This window comes from Natator depressus, chromosome 3, assembly GCF_965152275.1.
Source record: "Natator depressus isolate rNatDep1 chromosome 3, rNatDep2.hap1, whole genome shotgun sequence".
Taxonomy (NCBI): domain Eukaryota; kingdom Metazoa; phylum Chordata; order Testudines; family Cheloniidae; genus Natator; species Natator depressus.
In genome coordinates, this window is record NC_134236.1 from 64,067,713 (window position 1) to 64,088,278 (window position 20,566).

At 40.5% G+C, this 20,566-nt stretch overlaps 1 long non-coding RNA gene across 1 annotated transcript; it reads left to right on the forward strand.

The window, feature by feature from the left end:
• The first annotated feature begins 5,317 nt into the window (after positions 1-5,317).
• Positions 5,318-18,067, forward strand: LOC141983876 (uncharacterized). Its single transcript, XR_012638551.1, has 4 exons — positions 5,318-5,522; positions 11,085-11,212; positions 15,246-15,330; positions 17,500-18,067. It is a non-coding gene; the product is annotated as an uncharacterized LOC141983876 (long non-coding RNA).
• Positions 18,068-20,566: the final 2,499 nt, after the last annotated feature.

The window sequence follows — 20,566 nt, forward strand, 5'->3', positions numbered from 1 at the left end:
CCTAAAAACTGATTGGTGCCTTGAGGCCAATCATTATTTAGCTTATTTAATTATTCACTAATTTCCTACTCTGCAGGATCAAGAACAGTAGCAGTGGGTGTATACAAAAATGAAGTTCTTTGCTTTCATGATCTATAAATCTGCATGTGATCTGAAAATATACATATAAATAGAAAATGATAATGAAAAACTTCCCAAATACCCACAATTTCAGGACACTGTAGCAACTATTCAAATAAATGAATTTCGCATCACTTAAAAAAGCCAAATTGAAAACAGAGAAATGGGTACAAGACCAAACTTTCCCTCACTGTCTGGTCAATGTGTCCCAATTCTATTAGTCAGGATCCACATGTGAGGATAAACGCATAGTTGATTTTCTATCCAGTTCTTATTTTTACCTGAGGAGAATACAACAAAGTTGAAGTTATGACTGTGGCTTTTGAGAGATACGTACCTTTCCCCCACTTCTTGCTAGCGTATCTTGTTTCTTACATGGCCCTGTCACCAGGGTATCTGAAAGTCTTCCCATACAGTGGACTGGGCACACAAATTAAATTAAAAGAGATTACCAGATAGACCTCAGGGAATAATGGCACTGACATGTGCTGGATTCACACTGGTTACCTAGAGATGACATTTTCTGTATTCCATTACCAATACCCTGAGCCATCTGACCCCCTAAGTACATGTTCTTTTTTTAAAATTTATCACTGAGATCTCTGGAGTTACAGGATTGGAACCACACTGATAATGCATTAACGTTGTTCTCACAAACATAGTAAATTAGCTTCTCACTATGAAGTGTGGTAGACTTAAAAATAGCCAAGGGAAAACTGCATAATAAATTAGAGATTTACCTATAACCCTGTAGGTATTGTTGGCACATAATGCTGTAACATAACAAAAAGTCCTTTAAACCCCATTTGTTCCATGTTTAGAATATGGCTTGGCATCCTGTATTAGGATGTTTCATTCAGTTTAGTTTTATTAACTGTAGTTAAACATTCTGTATACACCCATAGACTAGTTATATTTTCCACCACAGTTCTCAGGAAAAAAACCAAAACAAACCCCCCCCCCAAATACCTCAGACAGGAAAATGATGAACTTTTTGTAAAGACCGTCTGTAAAATTAAGAGTTTCCCTGTTTAACTGAGTTTATTTCAAGTCTAGTATATCGAAGAAAGGCAAGCACATTAACTTTGAGAATGTAAAACCACTTGTGTCACATAGACTTCAGTTTTGTAAAAGAACCATTTTAACAATGTCTGATCTACTACATAGTTGTGGTTGTCTAGTGGGATTCAAAGTACCTCTTTAAAAAAATGTTCAGCTTAGTCACGGAGGAATTAATAGACACTTGTTATGAATGCCTCTCTTATTTTTCTGTGCAGAGCCAGCCAGCCAGCGGAGGAAACATACTGGATGTTAACTAACAAACCTAAATTCCAGAACTGTACTGACCTCCAGAAATCTTACAGACATCAAAAGGAGGGGCAGGAGCCTTTAGAAATGAGGCCTATCAAATGATTGTAGGAACCCGATTGTGAGAAATTTTTGGCTCAGGTTTGTATACTACTTACGTTTACAAGCAAATGCAATCACCAGATATTGTTACATCTTAATTTTTATGAACTTTTAATACTAGTATTGTCACTTAAGGCTTTTGAAATGTCACAGAATTGGTATGCAATTTTCTCATTCACAAGTGAAACAATCTGTAACTCTATATCATTATTATAATCAAATTATAGTGTCTGATTTAGCTCCTGTGGAAGTCAATGAAAAGGAACCCAATGGGAATTGGATCACACCAGGTGTTCAGTTTCTGGAGCAGTAGTCATCGGTGATGGGTTATGCATGTAAAGCATGATCAAAACAATTCAGCCTTATTTTGTCTTCTGTCAATAAGATTAATAATAAACATTTTAAACAATAATAAACATTTTCTTTGGATCAAAGGGAATCCAGATGAAAATGGCATTGCAGAATGACAGAGAACCCATTGATAACTGCCTTCAGCACTTTAATGGTGTAATGCATGCAGAAGCATTTAAGGCCTTGTGTAGAGACCCTTTGGCTCAATTGGCTCAGCCCCAGCACCTCTAAGCTTGGCAGTTCATAGCCCTGGCACCTCCGGGCTTGCCGTGTCAGTTATGAAAGTAAAAAAATTGCTTGAGCCCCGTCACCTCTTTCATTACAAATTAAGCACTACTGGAATGACCAGAACTGAAAGTCCTAAATAAGATGTACAGTTGAGCAGCAGAAATCTTTTATGTCTATTTTTCTAGACACTTGTCTTTCCCTTATGAAAATGCTTCCATTTCTTTGTGCCCAGTTCTGCACCACATTGTCCCAGGGAGCACCATTTGACTAAGATGGACAAAATTCTACAGAAGACCTCACTTTTTATGTATCATTTCTGTATGCTATTCCACCTCTTTAATCAACATAATTTCATATCTGCTATCTTATCTTTTAAAATGGTGCCACTGCACTGCATTGTCCTGTGTGTGCTCAAATGCCATTCTTTGAATCTCTGAGTCTTGCAGTCTTGTCAAAGGGATTGCAAGCTGAAAAGTGGGGCAGTGAAACAGAGTTTTAAGGGATCCTATAAAGATCCCTCCTGTTCAAAAGTGTGTGAGCCATGTGTAGGTTTTATTCTTATTATTGGTAAGCTGGAGCTCACACAGCTGGGAACTCTGTTTCTTTTTCATGATTGCCTCAGCTCATGTTGCAGGTTGTACAATCTTGAAGTTGTCTGCAGAAAAGTTTAAGGAACTTCCTAAGTTGGAGCACTTTCTCAGTTGCAAAATTCCTTATTTTTTCAATAACATGAGCTGAAATATTGTTTCCTGGGCTTGAGTATTACCCTTTTTCCTCATATGATGGGTATTACTGAAAAAGTGCAAAGCATGCATACTTTTTAAATGATCCATAAGAATGAAGTGCTAAAGTAGACTCCTGGTTTACTCCGACTTGTTATTTTCTGTAGGATGCCAGCAAGAACCAGGGAGTGCCGTTTGACTAAGCTGGAAAAAATTCCACAGAAGACCTCATTTTTTATTTGTCATTTCTGTATGCTATTCTGCCTCTTTAGTCAACATAATAAATATCAAAAGTAAAAGTCTACATTTTGACATGTTTGCACAGAAGACTGGCCGTGATTTCATATCTGCTATCTTAGCTTTTAAAGTGATGCTGCTGTTTAAAGTACTGATTGAATGTAGTGCATTTCAGGTGCTGAAGGATAGATAAGGTAGATAAGATCAGAGTCACTGAATATTTAGCAACTAATTCAGTCCATTTCTATATGACATTCTAGGCTACTGCATTAGGCTTACATTATGACCTTCAATACAATAGTTGATTAACATAGTACATTCTGTACACTTTCTAAAGCTTACATTCTAAATGCAACAAGTCTTCTCAGGCTCCCCAGCAAAAGGGGCTTTAGCTACTGATATTCTGTCTATGGCTTTAAAAGATCCAGAGCAGAAGAATCATTGGTCCTGCTGTATACATTCTGGAGTGCCAAAACTAGTCTCAATGTGACAGAAACATCCAAAAGTGAAAAAAAAAACCCCACCAAAGTTCTCTGTCTGTTAAAAATAATAATTGATTTAATGAGAGCAGAAGACAGATTAAAGTAAAACACTCATTCACATATAGCAGGCACAATCCATACTTTTCCTCAGATAAAAAAAACTGACTAGAGCTGGTCAGAAAATTTTCAAATCAATGGTTTTTGCTGGAAAATGCCGATTTTTCTAAACCAAAACTTTTTCGTGGAAACTTACTGGTTTTGACCAAAAGATTTGTCAGGAATTAGTCTCAGGTCCAGGGTGGAATTTCTGGTGAAAGTGAGAGGCAAAGAAATAGCCACCCCAGAGGTCAGTGCACTCAGCTGGGATGTGGGAAACCAGTAAGACTGTGGTGCAAGTCAGGCAGAATGTGGTTCTCTCACATCCCAGTGGAGTGCCCTAATCACTAGGCTACAGAGTCAGGCTGTGTCTCTTAGTTTCTCCTATTGCATACACTGCAGGTTCCCACTAGTAGCTTGGAATAACATCTCCTTTTGCCATTCGGGCATGACAAGAACTGTTATGTCCTCCAAAATAGAAAAAGTTTTCGTAGCACTGCCATCGATGGCACTCCCTCCAAACCCACGTAGCTCTGCAAATTTTAGAAAACAAAAAAACAACTTTGAATTTTTAACTTGCCGTTGTCAACACAGTTCTTTCGCTGTGACTAAGCAGGCTGTGTCTAAGAGGCTTCTCTGAACTGAAGCATCCCTCTTACGATATACTGAAGTTCAGTTTGGAAAAATATCATTTTATATTCTTGAAATTCCATGAGGACTGTTTTCTGTGCTCCTGCAGTGGGCTTTTTGAGACAATCACCCTCTGTGTCTTGTCCTGTTCCAGGTCCCTCAACCTGCAGTACCTCCACAGCTGACCCACGCTGCAGCAGAAATCTGTCCCAATGTACCATCATGGACCATTCCTAGAGGAAGCGTTTCCATGATGAACTTATGATTGAAGTTCTGGAGAGGCCCCACAAGCAGGTCCAGTTCCAAAGTCAGAGGGACTTGCGGCCAGAGGAAAGGCATGGTGAGAGCCAAGAAGAAAGGCTCAGGCTGGCTGCACAGGTTGAGGACAGGGTTTCAACGTGGGAGGAGGCACTTGCTTCACAGGTCCTGGAACAGGAATGGCAGCTAAGAGAGGAGGACAGAGCTCAGCCGAAAGAGCTGTTTGGCTCGTATCAGTAATGACTGTAAGATTAGTGGCTCCTGCTGCATCACCCATTCATCATTTGAGTCCCCTGCATGCTACCTTGTGCTGCAGTCCAGAAGCAGCTTGGAAGACTCCATGGCTGGGTGGCTCATGCAATCGGAGTCCATGAGTGGCTGGGCAGGACAACTTTGCCCCATGCAGACCTCCATATTAACTTCCTCCTCTGGCACCCCAGGCACCCTCAGGCTATGTCTACACAGGAATAAAAAACCTGCGACTGGCCCAGGTAAACTGACTCGGGCTCCTTGGGCTCAGGCACTGAGGCTGAAAAATTGCTGTGTAGATGCTCAGGCTGATCTTGGAGCTTCTGGGCCTTGCAAGGGTGGAGGGATCCAAAGATCAGGCTCCAGTCCAAGCACCTATACAGTTGATTTTAGTCCTGCAGCTTCAGTCGCAGTCAGATGACTACTCCCAGCCATGGCCCTTTTATCCCTTATAGAAATACCCTAAGTGACTTTAGGCAAGACTATGGCAGAACAAGGAATTGAACCCATGTTTCTTGAGTCTCAGATTAAGGCCCTAACAACTGGCCCACTTTGCCTAGCTCAGTTTAATCCCTGATGTTTTTTAAATCACCAAATGGTGGCCTATGGTTCAACATGTTTGACAGTTTCTACTCCAGAGGTGCCCAGAGCTGTAATAGCAGGAACGCTGCAGATAAGGATTGCGGCTTAATGGCAGAGCTGTGTGTGGGACAAGGAGCCTATGCAATGACTGATTCAAGTAAGTGCTATATTAGTCTCTCATTTTCATGGACATTATATTGTCTGATAAATTAAAAAAATTAATAATAAAGTGAGGGGTGACAGAGGTGTGCCAGCCTCAAGAATAACTTCTGTTTTCTCCTCTGCACCTGCAGTGGGCAATTTTATTCCAAATGCCAGGGAGGCAGTATTTCCAGATATGACATTTCATTGAAGCAGGTTAAGTGGGATAACCTGTTATCCCATGTTGCATGTTAAAGTTCTGGATAATGAGTATTTGATTATGTTGTCATTGCTAGTGAGAAAAATAATTGGTGTACAAATGTCAGATTCTTTCATGTCTATTTTTAACTTTATCTTTTAAAATGATCATTATGAGGGAAGTTTGAAATTAGCCTTTTGAGAAAATCCAAAGGTTCAAGATCATAAAAATTAGCAGCACATATTGCTAAACTCTCTCAGTACCATGTTCTGTTCTTTGCTAATATGACATAAAATTCCTACAATCTTGATCTTAAGTGAGTAACATACCTGCTGGGACAAGATAATACCTGCCATGACCTTTGGCTAAGTAGGAGTAAATGGGATGTTAGCTACTTCTACCAGTCCTGACAATGGGTGGTCTGGTGCAGATGGAGACTGCAAAGGTGACTGTTCTGTAATACAAATTATGGAGCCACTTAGGATCTGCGAGGGCAGCAAAGGCTACTTCAGTGTTCTAATAATTCTTGCAAAACTGCTTTGGTGGGACAGGACTGAGTTACTGAATTGGTCATCTTTCCCTGTCCCTCAACCCCAAGCACAGCTTTTGACTGCCCCACTCCTGATCTTGGTACGCTCTCCCAGCAAAAATCTGGTTTGGACCTTTAAATTGGATATACAGTCAAGGGGTTGACAGCTGGAGGAAATCTACCACCCATATGGCTGTGGGGTAGCATTGCACATGCACAATGTCTCCTTGACATTACCTCCCAGAAGCTAGGCATGGTCTGAGTCGTGGAGTCTGCTGCCCTCTGGGCTGGGGGAGGGGTTGGGAAGATGTTTAACATGCGCACAGCTTAGGATATGAGCAGGTCCTTCCTGACATTGATCTTGAACCATGTTGGGCTGCACAGCTCGGTACTACAGAGTGATTTGTGCCAGGAGGAGTTAAATGAGGAAGAGATCAAAATACTAACTCTCTAGTAGTTGGGAGCTTCCTTGTTGCCGCAGTAGTTTGGCTGCGAATGACATAGAGTAAAACAACTAACTAAAATCCTAATATTTTGATGTCTTAAATATGCCCCTCAAATAAAGTAGCACATGCTTTAAAACATAGCCCGTAAAAATGTTTTCACCTTTTTATTTCGTGTGAGACTGACATATTGCATTACAACACAGTACCTGTGATCATATTTCATCCAGGTGTTGCCTTTTCTAATGTGCAACAAAGGCTGCTCATTCATTCTTTATTTGTCTTTAATACTCACAAACGATAATCTTAGTGCTGGAAATAAAGGGCCAGCTCCTCAGCTGGTGTAAATCAGTATAGTTCCATTTTAACTTCAGCAAGCAACTCTATTTTCAGCCCCATTCCTTGCCCTCCTCCTAAGGCACCAGTCATTGAGTCAGTGGAAAATGGAGACAGTGCTGCTGAGCCAGTACTCTTTTCCTTTTTGCAACCCTCAGTCTGTATCTGCTTGTTCTGGGTTTCTCTGCTCATGGAAGCCGAGAAGAAAGCCTGCAGGCACTTTGTCCTGATGGAACTGTTGTCACAGTATGTCCTAGGCTACCCACTGATGTCAGAATCTGGCTAAATCCATTGTGAGGAATGGATATACTAGCACATGCCCCATGATGAGGGAACACGTTTTCTGTTTTACTCTTGGTGTCTAGTCTATATCACTTCCAGATGAAACTAAAGAAATATTTATTTGCCATTGCTATTGACTGCTTTTATATTTTAAATATTGCCTCTCTCATCCTTCCAAAGATGCCTTCACAGTCTTTTTTTTTCTGGTGATGATTCAAGAGAATCTGTCCTGTGAACAAATAGACATGAAGGATCTACAAACCCTCTTGAGCTTTCCACATCTTTCAACTGAGGGTCACTCAGCACTGTAAATATATTGATACCTTTTTAACAAACAGCTTCTTCTCTTTCTCATGCTGTTCAACTTTCAACTTTCTGTTCTTGTAGGCAGGACTAGTGGAGAGAAGGAGTTTTACTCCCAGTTCTCATTGAGAAGTTATTGCTAGGATTTCCCTTTCCATTTCCTCCTATTTATTACGAATCCTGGAAAGTTGTTTGCACTTACTCAACTCACACTGCCATTCTGATTTGTGGTTTATGAAATTCCTCAGATTGAAAGGATATGCCTATTTGAAGCAGAATGTGAGAAGAAAATGAAACAAATAAAAAAGATCTTTAGGGGAAAAAAATCCCAGTTATGCTGTAAAATAAAATTCTGATGTCTCACTTAACTAAAAATAGAGATGCGGCCAACCCATAAAGTGAAGATCCAGGCTGGGATGTGACCATGACTAAAGTTCAGTACATTTGGACCTGGGGTTTTGGTACACAACCATATCTAAATAAACAATTTGTTTCCCCACAGACCTTTAAAAATATAGAGATATGAACCCTAAACCGTAAGGCTCTGTCCAAGCTTATGAGCTCATTGCCAAGTGCCCACGAGGTTTGGGATGATGAAGAGAGAATCTGAAACCTGGGCAAAGAGCTGTTAGAAAGTTTTGCAGTACTCCAAAGTGGCCTAGGAGCCAGGAAAGCAGCTGAAGCCATAATGTCACCCCCTGAACAATTTTCCTTGTTTTGTGATCTTGTTCTGCAGATGAGTTATTTTTCTCCTGATTGGTTTGCGTGAGCCCTGGCTTAATTGTAAGAGGTGTTCTGAGAGTATGTAGGGCAGAGGGGGAGAAAAGCATGAAATCAGACTCCCTCTGAAAAGACCTTTGAAGCCTTTTTTGTTTCTCTACAGCACCTGCAACTTTAATTAGCCTCTGTAATGCCTAAACTCACAGGCTTGGGGAACATCTTTCTTTTCCTTTTGTTCTCTAAGAGACAAGCTTACTCACCTGGCAGATTTTTTGCCCAAAGCTCTCACAGCGCTGTCCCCTGCTTCTGCATCATACACGTGTGAGCAAGGCATGTGCAGTGCAAAATAAACAGAGGGGGAAACAAGAGCTCTGGAAAGCATGCTGTAATAGAACCTGGGCTATTGAAATAAGAAGGAAAAAAACAAACAAACCAAGAGCGCCCAAGCCTTGCAAACACTCATAATAACAGCACAGCTTTAACTGCGTGCATGCTAAAGCAATGTTCATTCTGCAACTGAATTTTTAATATGTCAGGATTGAACTAAGAGAACAAGATTTGAGTGTCCTACTTGATTCGTAGAAACTGTTTGACCTCAGGGTAAATTGTGGCTTCGGGCAGAATGGTCTGGCAAGGAACATGGGAGAAAGCAAACAATAGAAGTATCCTGAATTTAAAAAAATGTTGCAAATTAAGGATTTTGGCTTCTGATACACTTTGGCTTTTCCTCCCACTGTTTTAGATTCTGCTTTTTTATTGTATTGTATTGTTTGTAGTGGCTGTGTGACTGGTTTCAATCTGATATTAAATGAACTCATTCAGACGTTGATTGTTCAGGCCATGCTTTCTAAGCATATGTTTCCTTTGTGAACCTGAATTATCCTACATTTTTGCAGTTCTATAGTATTTTCTCACTGCTGTGTGATATCTGTCATTCCCTGTTGCTGCATGCAGTGACATCATTGTTGTGCCCATGAGGAAGTGTCTTTAGGCTACGAAAATCTTAAGAAGAGTGTAAAAAAGCATTGTTGGCTTTATTTTTAAAAGAGCCTATTTGTTCATTCACTGTTCCTGGCATGAAAATATAAATATAATTTAAAAAAAATCAATCTCAGACCTTTTCACAAGATGAATGTTTGGAACTAGATGATCCAACTGTTGTGCTCCTTGGCCTGTGTGGTTCTTGATCCCATCAACTTGGCACTTCCGCAGCTTCCTCACCTAACCTTAGATAGCAGGTTTTCTCTACTGTGAAACCCTTCCCCCCCATCCCCAAAATTTTAGCTGTTTACTACAATTCCTTTATCTTCCTCTTTCACCTATGTCCTCACCACCTCCAATTGCTCTGTGGGAGCCTGGTAGCTTCAGACATGCATTTGTTTAACTTTATCCATGCAAATATTTGTTGTTTGGAGCTGAAGTTAGTGGGATGACTTGCATGTACAAAATTATCCAAGTACATGTTTACAGGATCTGGCCACAGGAGCTTAAGTCTCTATGACTTCAGTGGAAGTTAAACACACCCTTAAAGGCCCTTCTTAAGCAGGGATGCTTTCCTAAATCTGGGCCTCTTAAAAGGCCATCCAATTAGGGAACACAAACAGTACCAGCTGAACTCTGACCAGCCAAACTAAAGTATGTAGTTTACATTTCAGATAGGGAATATTCACAATGAGCTGTTTGTGAATAATCTAGTTCAAGGATTATTCTTTTACATGGTTTGCATGGGCTTCTGAGGTCCTTAACGTGGTGCCAGTTTCTGCCAGTAGAAGAAAGGATGGGAAACAAGCCCTATAGCTTCTGTAGAAAATGTTTGACAGACTCAGTTTTGAATGAATGCAGCTAAGGAGTATTCTGTAAAATACAGGTGCCTCCATTTCTATCCCTCCTATGTCTTTTAATGATACACCCTCAACCATAACTCAACAAAACGTACTCTCTGTTCAGGTTCACAATAATCGGTCTTACTGGCAAACCTCAATTCATGATGAACGACAAAGAGCGTTATGCAAAGGTGTCTGTTATTCTAAATAACCAATGCCATTCTCTCTCTCTCACGCGCAAACACACACACACAGAGCCTTTGTCAGCCTTGAATTGCTTTGTCACTGATGAAGTTCTTCCTAGTTTTCATTTCCATTTCTCCATGAAGCAGTCACGAAGAAAAAATACTTCCTACTGAGTATCCATTAGCCACCAGCGCTGATGCTAATGAGCAAACTGCAAGTGCACTAGATAGCAAATTGAAATGAGTCACAAAATACACTTGGCATGTGCTTCCTGCTAGCATTGGTGCGTCATTGGGAGAATGCTTGTTCCTTAACAACAAGGGTATAAAGAGCAGAAATGCAACTGATAAAAAAAATTGCTGTGTTTAAAGGAGCTCCATTAAGAGAGATTAACTGACTGTGCTCAAATGAATTATCTCTGCATGTTAGCTCTTTATTTGGTGGTTCAGCTTTTTTTATATTACATTAAAATAGTTTTAAATTAAAATATAGTGTTGAATTAAATTGAGCCTATATAAAGAAACAGAGACTATCTTTCTTTAGAACAGGTGTAATTGGTTACAGTCTAAATGAGTGTAAATAATTAGGTAGTGATGAGGAAACAATGTGATCTTCCATACATACTGCAGCTAAACAGATGTGCTAAGTTATGACAGCTTAGTACCTTGTGGGTTTTGTTTGTTTTTGTATTTTTACACCTTGTTAATAGCAAAGGAAAGTGGAAAAAAGCAAATACATTGTGTTTCTTTTATTACAGAAGAGTTTAAGACAGTCTCTTAATATTCAACAAGAAGCTGATGGATGAAGGAAACCATACTGATTTACATCACTTGGATGGGATGAAACTCACACCATGTCCACAAGATGCACAGATGGCAATTTCAGGTACGATGTCACTGCTAAGAAAATGAAACAGTTCTCCTGATTAGGATCTGGATTATGTTTCTAAAATGCCCATCAAGGAAAAAGAAGCAATTCCCAAGAGCAGTTATCAACAAAAGAGATGACACAATGTCTTTCATTTTGCATTTACATGTGTGCTTCTGTTTATGTGAAACGTTTGTAGGGATGTGCAGTTTTGTACCTGGGAACATACAAATGCCCCAAATAATTATTTAAAGAATCCAAAGCCCCAGATTGCCGTCTGTTTTATACAAATATTTTGTCTGTTGGCAATGTCCAGTCATCACACACAGTCAGGAAATAAAAAACCATTAAGGCAGTTTATTTAGCAGTGCGCAGTATAATTTCACAGTGGGCCGGCAGTCAGGAGCATGGAGAAAAGTGCCAGGTGTTATGTTCAGCACGGCTGAGGTTATGGGGCAAGTGATGCTGCTTTCCACAATTTCAGCCCGTGGACATCGACAGAAGCAATCTATGTAGAAGTCCAGTCTGTTGTTTCAACCTTCAGGAGGAGTCCACACAGAATCCTTCTTTTTGTAGTGCAGACAGGAAGGATTCTGTGGGTTAGTATGTTGTACAGGCCCAACAAAGAAAATAACAGAACGCCACTAGCTGTCACTTTCAGCCCCCAACTAAAACCTCTGCAGCGCATCATCAAAGATCTACAACCTATCCTGAGAGATGATCCCTCACTCTCACAGATCTTGGGAGACGGACCAGTCCTTGCTTACAGACAGCCCCCCAACCTGAAGCAAATACTCGCCAGCAACCACACACCACACAACAAAAACACTAACCCAGGAACCTATCCTTGCAACAAAGCCCGATGCCAACTCTGTCCATATATCTATTCAAGTGACACCATCATAGGACCTAATCACATCAGTCACGCCATCAGGGGCTCATTCACCTGCACATCTACCAATGTGATATATGCCATCATGTGCCAGCAACGCCCCTCTGCCATGTACATTGGTCAAACCGGACAGTCTCTATGCAAAAGAATAAATGGACACAAATCTGACATCAGGAATCATAACATTCAAAAACCAGTAGGAGAACACTTCAACCTCTCTGGTCACTCAGTAACAGACTTAACAGTGGCAGTTTTGCAACAGAAGAGCTTCAAAACCAGACTCCAATGAGAAACTGCTGAACTGGAATTAATTTGCAAACTAGATACCATTAACTTGGGTTTGAATAGAGACTGGGAGTGGCTGGGTCGTTACACATATTGAGTCTATTTCCCCATGTTAAGTATCCTCAGACCTTCTTGTCAACTGTCTAAATGGGCCATCTTGATTATCATTACAAAAGTTTTTTTCTCCTGCTGATAATAGCTCATCTTAATTAATTAGCCTCTTAGAGTTAGTGTGGCAACTTCCACTTTTTCATGTTCTCTGTATGTATATATATCTTCTTACTATATGTTCTATTCTATGCATCCAATGAAGTGGGCTGTAGCCCATGAAAGCTTATGCTCAAATAAATTTGTAAGTCTCTAAGGTGCCACAAGTACTCCTCGTTCTTTTTAGGCCTTTACAGTTATCACTGGAGCTGGAGAAATAGAGCCCAATCCAATTCCCACTGAAGTCCGTGGAAAGATTCCAGCTGACTACAGTGGGAGTTGGAATAGGCAAATAATGGGAGACTATGTTCATGGATATTTAAAAACTTGTAAATAGAATTTCACTTTGATCATGTGTAACCCACACACCTTCTGGTTGTGGTATTCTGTCCCATCTAGTGACACCGAGACAACTTAGAGAGAGGTAAAATGAGTCTGGTCTACAGCCTTAGCTAAGAGCCAGTTGGCTTTTAGCTCATGCGGTAGAGGCTCATGCCCTAAGCTCCAGAGGCCCCAGGTTCGATTGCACCTGCCAACGACTGCGGTCTGTTGGCGTTAAAAGAGGGGGCTCATCTGGGATTTCAGCTGGGAAGTCTCTGAAGCTTGGGACGTTTTTCCTCACCTAGGGGAAATATGTAACCCACACACCTCCTGGGTATGGTGTTCTGTCCCATCTAGTGGCACCGAGACCACTTAGAGAGAGAGAGAGAGAGAGAGAAAATGAGTCTGTTCTATAGCCTTAGCTAAGAGCCAGTTGGCTTTTCACTCATATGGTAGAGGCTCATGCACTAAGCTTCAGAGGCCCCAGGTTCAATCCTACCTGCCAAGAACGGGGGAGGGATAGCTCAGTCATTTGAGCATTGGCCTGCTAAACTCAGGATTGTGAGTTCAATCCTTGACGGGGCCATTTAGGGATCTGGGGCAAAGATTGGGGATTGGTCCTGCTTTGAGCAGGGGGTTGGACTAGGTGACCGCCTGAGGTCCCTTCCAACCCTCATATTCTAAGAACCGGAGTCTGTCAGTGTTATACATGCACTATTCCTTTCCCCACTGATCCACCCTCTCCTTTTAAAATTTGCTTTTCAAGATGCATATTTCTGTTTGTATGAGAAGTGAATTTGGTCCTATGCTCAATGGTTGATTATTCACAAAGTCAAATTTGTTTCATGACCAAATCAAATTAGTTTGGGGCAAAAGTCGTTTTTAAAAAGATTTTAGGCCATCCAGGCAGGAAACAGAAACAAAACTATGGGCCAGAATGTCAGTTGATGTTAAACCAATGTAGCTCTGTGGATCATAGGTGACCAGTCACACAGTCGAATAATGGATGAATCGTCTCGGTGTTCATGATCAATCCCTATGTTGAAATTTGGTCACAAAAATATTTGTTAAAAAGCTGCTAATAGCAAACAAAGCAGCAAAATCAGACAATTTGCAAAGTGAAAACAGCTATATTCACCAAATTGTCCTTCATTGTTGTTCACCCAACAACTCTGACTCTCACTGTCCTATATATCACAGCTACTTGGAATTTCACAGCATGATCAGGGACAGAACACATGTCCTCTTGCTCCTGAAGCACAAGGTACTTTTGCTAGAGCTGAAGAAGAATTTCTCCTAGGTTAGAACTATAAGATTTATGAAACACAATTACGCAGTTCCGATTCTACATGCTAGCCTAATTGGGTACAAACTGAGCACCCACAGTGTGGTTCTAATGCATTATCTTAATAGCGATATTTGGGGTGAAGTTGACCAGGAGTGTTGGAAGAGTATAACTTGTTCATTAAGCAGCCTTCTGTGTCTAATGGACTATATTGCTCATTTGGCTGGATTTTATACTAGATTTTCTGTTTTAGAATATTGCTATTTAATTTTCTTGATTCTATTGAAGGACTGTAGGAAAAGAAGAGTAAACAGGAAGGTCAAGAAATTCTGGTGTGCCTTGATGTGGCTCAGAATGCGTGGGATTGCTTGTCTCTAAGACACTGCTGTTAGAAAAGAGATTATTAAGGCCTGAATCAAAAGCCAGGAGCTGAATATCCCTGAATTCTGAGGCGGTTGTTTGGGCTCAACAGCCAAATTCAGATCTGGATCCAAATTATACAGCAAGCCCACCCATAAAATGGGCCAGTCTCAAAACCTCAGATCTCAACACGCCTAATATTGGCATATTCAAAATCCAGATCTGAACTTTGTGGTGCAGGCTTGCTTCCAGTTTTGAAAAGGACAAAATAAGTTTCCAAAGGAATTGAGTACAATGAGTGAAATAGTCATAAGTGTTAATTGTGATGGTCAAAATGGAATCCTAATACAGCGAGAATCCAGTACATTTGATAGGCAAATCCATGTGTGTTTTAAAGCTGAAATTCAGCACAACTCTGAAAATTTAGAGGTAAAAATTCAGGCTCATCTATAGTTAATTGCGTCTTACACCTTTGATTTCTTGCATTGTTGCCAATTTTTATTTTGGGGTATGTGTTCATCTGTACTTTCAAGATGGCTAGTACTTTGTGCTTTCATTTGGGCCAGAAGATGTCCCACATCTAGCCTCAAATTGCAGAGGCACAGGAGAAGGAAAAGTGATTAAAGGAAAAATGTTAACTAAATTTTAAATCTTAAAAAAATCATGCCTTGAGTGAAGGTTCTGGTCTATTCTTATTTCAGATCACTGGCTCGCAACCATCCCTTGTCCTTATATATTAAGTTGACACTGGAAGCACAAGGAATATGATGATAGACTTCATCTTCAGTAAGTCAGTGTCCAACCCTTGGTGAGTTATCTCTGTTTCAATTTTATGAGTTAGGGCAGGTCACTGAGCAGAAGGTAGAGATTGCCTGGAACTGGCTGGATGGGTGAGTTATTGATGTACCCCTGCTTTCTTTGGGCCTGAATTTGTAGCTTCTCCCCTTTCAGAATTCCCATTGAAGTTGATGGTAATTCAGAATGCAAGCAGCTGCAAAATGGAGTCCTAAATCAGTTTTGAATCTCTCCTGATCAATTTTGTGCTGCTTCTTACAATAAAAGCAACAAGCTATGAGCTGGAGATCTACAGCACTGTGTTTCAGTGGGATGTTAGGGCAACCAGGACAGACACTGAAAATTTGTGCTGAGTTTTTGGCATTTTTGTGACCCAAAAACTCACACTACAAATTTTAATGATGACCTGAAATGTATGAACTGTCTTGGGTGCAGTACTGTACTCCCCATTTCAGCTGCAACTAAAGGATCTTCAAATCACAGGCTGAATTTTTATGAGAAGGAAGCAATGTGGATCAGACAGGAGGATTTTGCATATAACTTAGGCAAGGCTGCTGTTGCTGGAATGAGGCTCTCACCACCCAGCTCCACCTCAAAAAAACATCAACACTAGGAAAGGAGGAAAGCCCACTCTTAGGTGTGAGTCTGCGTGCTATAGTTGGTTTGTCTCTTCTCGTATTTTAATATATTGATGTTACTTCTCTGTTAACACTGGATTCATCCTTTGAGAATTAAGTGATTTCAAGGAAGTGGTGGGCTAATTAAAGCAAAATTGTTTTCTGTCTCTGCATTTGTTTCTTTCTTTTTAAATTTTAAGTCACACAGGCCCTTATCTTTCATGAGACCTGCTAGCATGGATCTCTGGATCTAGAGTCTTAATGATTCAAGGATCAGTCCCAATTATGTATTCGTATTAGCGATATTGTTTCAGGCTGAATTTCCCAGCACAGCCAACCATAGAGTTTTCTTATCCAAGACATTTTTGTTTTTCCTATAAGTACTTACATTTCTAATTTGTCATTCATGATTTTGGGCTTTAAAGAACCTTGTTCTCTCCTCTTCCTTGATTATATCCCTGGAAAGAAGGCAGAGGTCAGGGAGAGAAGCACCACAGTAAAATGTGTAACACGCAAGGAGAATAGAGATGCAAGGAACAACACATGATGTCCTCCTTCCTAGTCCCTTTCACAGTATCTTCTTGCCATTATAGATTGTGAAATAGTCCAATTAGCTGCTGAGAGACTTCCCCTCAACAAACTCCATCAGGAGCAAATTAAGAAGTTTCACTTTAAACTATTCTAGTTGCTGTTCAAATGCCACAATCTCAATTTGATTAATTCAAATCAAAGTTGGATCTGGTCTCAGCAAAAAAATGTTTCATTTGGAGCAAAGACATTTAACTGTTGAGGGAAAAACATGGACGATCTTGGACACATGATTAATGAAGCACAGGTGGAAAATGAGGGTACTAAATCTCTACATGGGCTTTAATAAAACAAACTGCTTTTATATATCAAATAATTATTGTCAAGGGAAACTAAAAATATCCCAGTGGAATGATATTAAGGATTCCAGAATCTTTGGGAGACAAGGAGTTCTTTGAAAGAAATTTGTATTTATTTTGAATTGAATACCTCACCAACTCTGAACCTCTATTTTCTATGCAAAGATATTCCATATACCTCTTAAATCTCCTGCTGTTATATTATTGTCTTCTTCCACTTTCTCATATATCTACACAGGAATAGGGACAGCATATGTAGACATACCCACACTAGTTTAAAACTAGCTAGATCACTCACATGATCAGGGTAGCCATGGCAGCTCAGGCATAAGCATGGGCTAGCTGCTTGAGTATGTATGCTGGGCCCCAGGTGGGACTGTGTTCAGATGGCTAGCCTGACCCTTTGTCTGTGCTGCTACACTGCTATTTTTAGTGAGCTAACTAGACCAAAGCTAGATCAGGTATGCATACAAGTGCTGCAGTTGCGACTCCCTGACTGCAGTCTAGATAACCCCTAAAGTGGCCATAGTGACTTGCATTGTCAAGGAACAGGGAACATAGTATGACTACACTATGAAGAAAGAAGCAGGTAAAAATGAAAAAAAAATCTATTATTTTAGATATAATTTTGTTTTCATTTTTCCTCATATTAACAGATTTATTCAAAGTCATGGGGAAAAGGTATCGGCACTGAGCCCTGAATTCTTGGTGCTTTGCTCTCCAGATTCTGGGTTGTCTGGCAAAATTAAAGATAGAAGAATACACCTCTTTTTTTTTTTTCCTACATGCAAAATTCCTCTGAATTACATAATGATACTAACTGGAGGAGGGTCGTTTAAATAAAGATGATGATGTAGATCAGGGGTCTCGAAGTCCTGGCCCGCGGGCCGAGAACCTCCCCACTGTGGTCCAGGGAGGAGAGACGCAGGCAGACACGCTGCCAACAATCTCAAAGACAGGCGCCGCCCCCCTCCCCGCAGCTCTTAATGGCTGGGGGAGAGGGACAGAGATGTCATCACTAGTTGCCAGGCAGAATCAGCCATGGAGGCAGCATCATTAGTTGCCGGGCAGAGTCAGCCAAGGAGGCAGCATCACTTTTTTCCACAATGAATACAAGTCAAGATACTGAACGCAGCTGTCTGAGGCATACGTTGCTGCAATCCTGAAGCTTTCAACTGCTCAGTCACTGAGGCCAAACATCAACAAATGGACAGAACTGAAGCGTTGCCAGGTGGCTGGCCAACACTAAAAACTCTCTGTTTTTAGAAGAATTGTATAAAGTTGTCTGACAGTTTTATTATTTCTAAGAAATTTGAAATAAAAAATACGATATAAACATTTTCTTTTCTGAACTCCATCTTCAGTGACATTATTGGCCTGCTGGGAAGATTTGAGGACTGGCACAGGTAAATTGAGGTAAATTGAGTTTGAGACCCCTGGTGTAGATCCTAAGGAAGACTTTTTTGAAAAATTCTGGATTGTTTTGCCAGGAATAGGCATCGTAATTTGTGAAGAATAGATTATTCATGTGTCTGTTTCTTGATATGCCAAAACTCTATTGAGAGTACATTTTGATACTGACTTTGAACTGCTACATTCTTTCTTTTTGGTCCCCAGAGCATTTTAGTGGACTTCTATCACAGCTGCTCTTTTGGGGCTTGATCTTCTAACGAGCTGAGTACTCTGGCCCTGATTCAGCAAAGCACTTTAAGCATGCGCTTAACCTTTAAATGTGGGACTAATTCCACTGAAGCCACTGGGACTATGTGGCTGGTTAAAATAAAGCATGTGCTTAAGTGCTTTGCTGGATTGTAGCCACTTTAGCTCATTCCAGGATCAAGCCCTTTTCCTTTAATTCTGAGCTATTTGTAATCATCAAAATCTCATAATGCATCCATTTTCCTTTATTACAATCATATACTTGTAATTTTATTTAAATAAAAGTATAAAGGGGAGAACCCATGTATAAATGCCCCTCTGTTCTCTCTCTAGACCAGATTGGGAACTTTTTACTGACACTGGTAAGTACTTATGGACCTGTGAAGCCTAATGGAGCTACTTGGGTGAGTAACTGCTTACCAGTGCAAACATAGGATTCACAGTCTGGCACTCTGCTGGGCATTATAAGCAAATTGTTGGTGAGTTTGCATAAATTTGAAATACTTCATAGATTTTTATTTTCTGAATACAGGGATCCAAACAGGGTATGAAATCCGGCTGAGAGATTGTGTCTATATTTCCTATCAAGATGTGTCAAAGCTCACTGATGAGACAGTGATGAGTCGACATCCAGTGATGTCTTTGCAGTAGAGGGATAACATTCTCACTATAAAGATGGAAAAAACCCCTAATACAGCATTAATAAACCCACATAGAACAGAAGGTTCTGTTCCAGCAGCTCTAAGCACTTAGATAGGTACTTTTATAATCAGTTACTGATCCTTATTGAAAAATGTACAAATACCACTTTCAGGAGAGGACTGCACAAGCTTCAACTTGTTTTGTTAATTACTTTTTTCCTAGGGAATAGCAGAATTTTCTGGCAGGAGACTTTGGTGAACCAAATCCATAGGCCATTAAAAATGGATTAAATTTAGATTTAAAACCTCATTGATCCTGTTTTTTTCTTCTTCTTCTGAGGCTACTTGACTTGGAAAAGTTATTTAAAAACTGTTATTTTCCTGGAGTGAAAGTACTAAGAAAAGAACAGCATATTGGATATCCTTGTTTTTAACACTGAAAATTATAGGGGAAAAACCAATATAGGCTAAGTACAGTAAACGTATAAGATGTCCTCCAACACAACACCACTACGTATGCATTATCTGCTAATGAATACATCCTGCTGCTTGCCTTTGAACTGCTATCATTAGTATTTTAATTAAGAGACATCAGTGAAAATGAACTTTGCAACTGGATTATAGTGTTCTACTGTAAGAATAATGCTGAGGCTTTAATAGAAGATAAATTCGTTTAGAAAGCAGGACATTTTTTTCTAGTCATAGTATTCAGTTCCATTAATGTTTTTGCTACTATACTGAGGCTCAGATTATATGCCTGCACACAGATATATGAGGAAATAGAAATCTTCCTTACATCTTTATAAAGACTACCTAGGACTTAGGTCTGGGCAGATACCTGCTAACTCCCTCCCTTTGCTGCCTGGCCAGACTAGATGAGCCAGCAAGGAGTATGGGGGCATTTAGCAATTTAGGCTTTGATCCAGCAAAGCACTTAAACACGTTTAAATCCATTCCTATTCAGAAAAGTAGTGAAGCACATGAGTAGTCTCATGGAGTGAGAGCCATGAAGGTGCTCAGGTGCCTAAGTCCCATTTTTAGGTGCCTAAGTCCTGTTTTTAGGCACCACTGCAGTGCAGAGAATTCCTGGTTGGCTGCTATTGAAACCTGTAGGCACCTAAACTCATATGGCACCAATTTTTTTCCTCTGGGCATGGGTATTTCTGCCTCACTCTCAGTGCTTGGGCACCTCTCTCCTGCCTGAGCCCATGTGCTACTGCCTCAGGATAAGCATGTGGATGCCCATCTCCGGCCTAAGCCCCAAAGTGCTCCATGAGCCGTAAAAGATAGACGCTCAGCCGCCTAAGTCGCATGTAAGACCCAATCCAGTAGGTGGCCTCTGAGCATGCCTACTAGACTGGGCCCCGCAGGTGAATTCACACAAAACAGCCAGGAGGAGGAAGAGGAAACAACTCCCTTATTA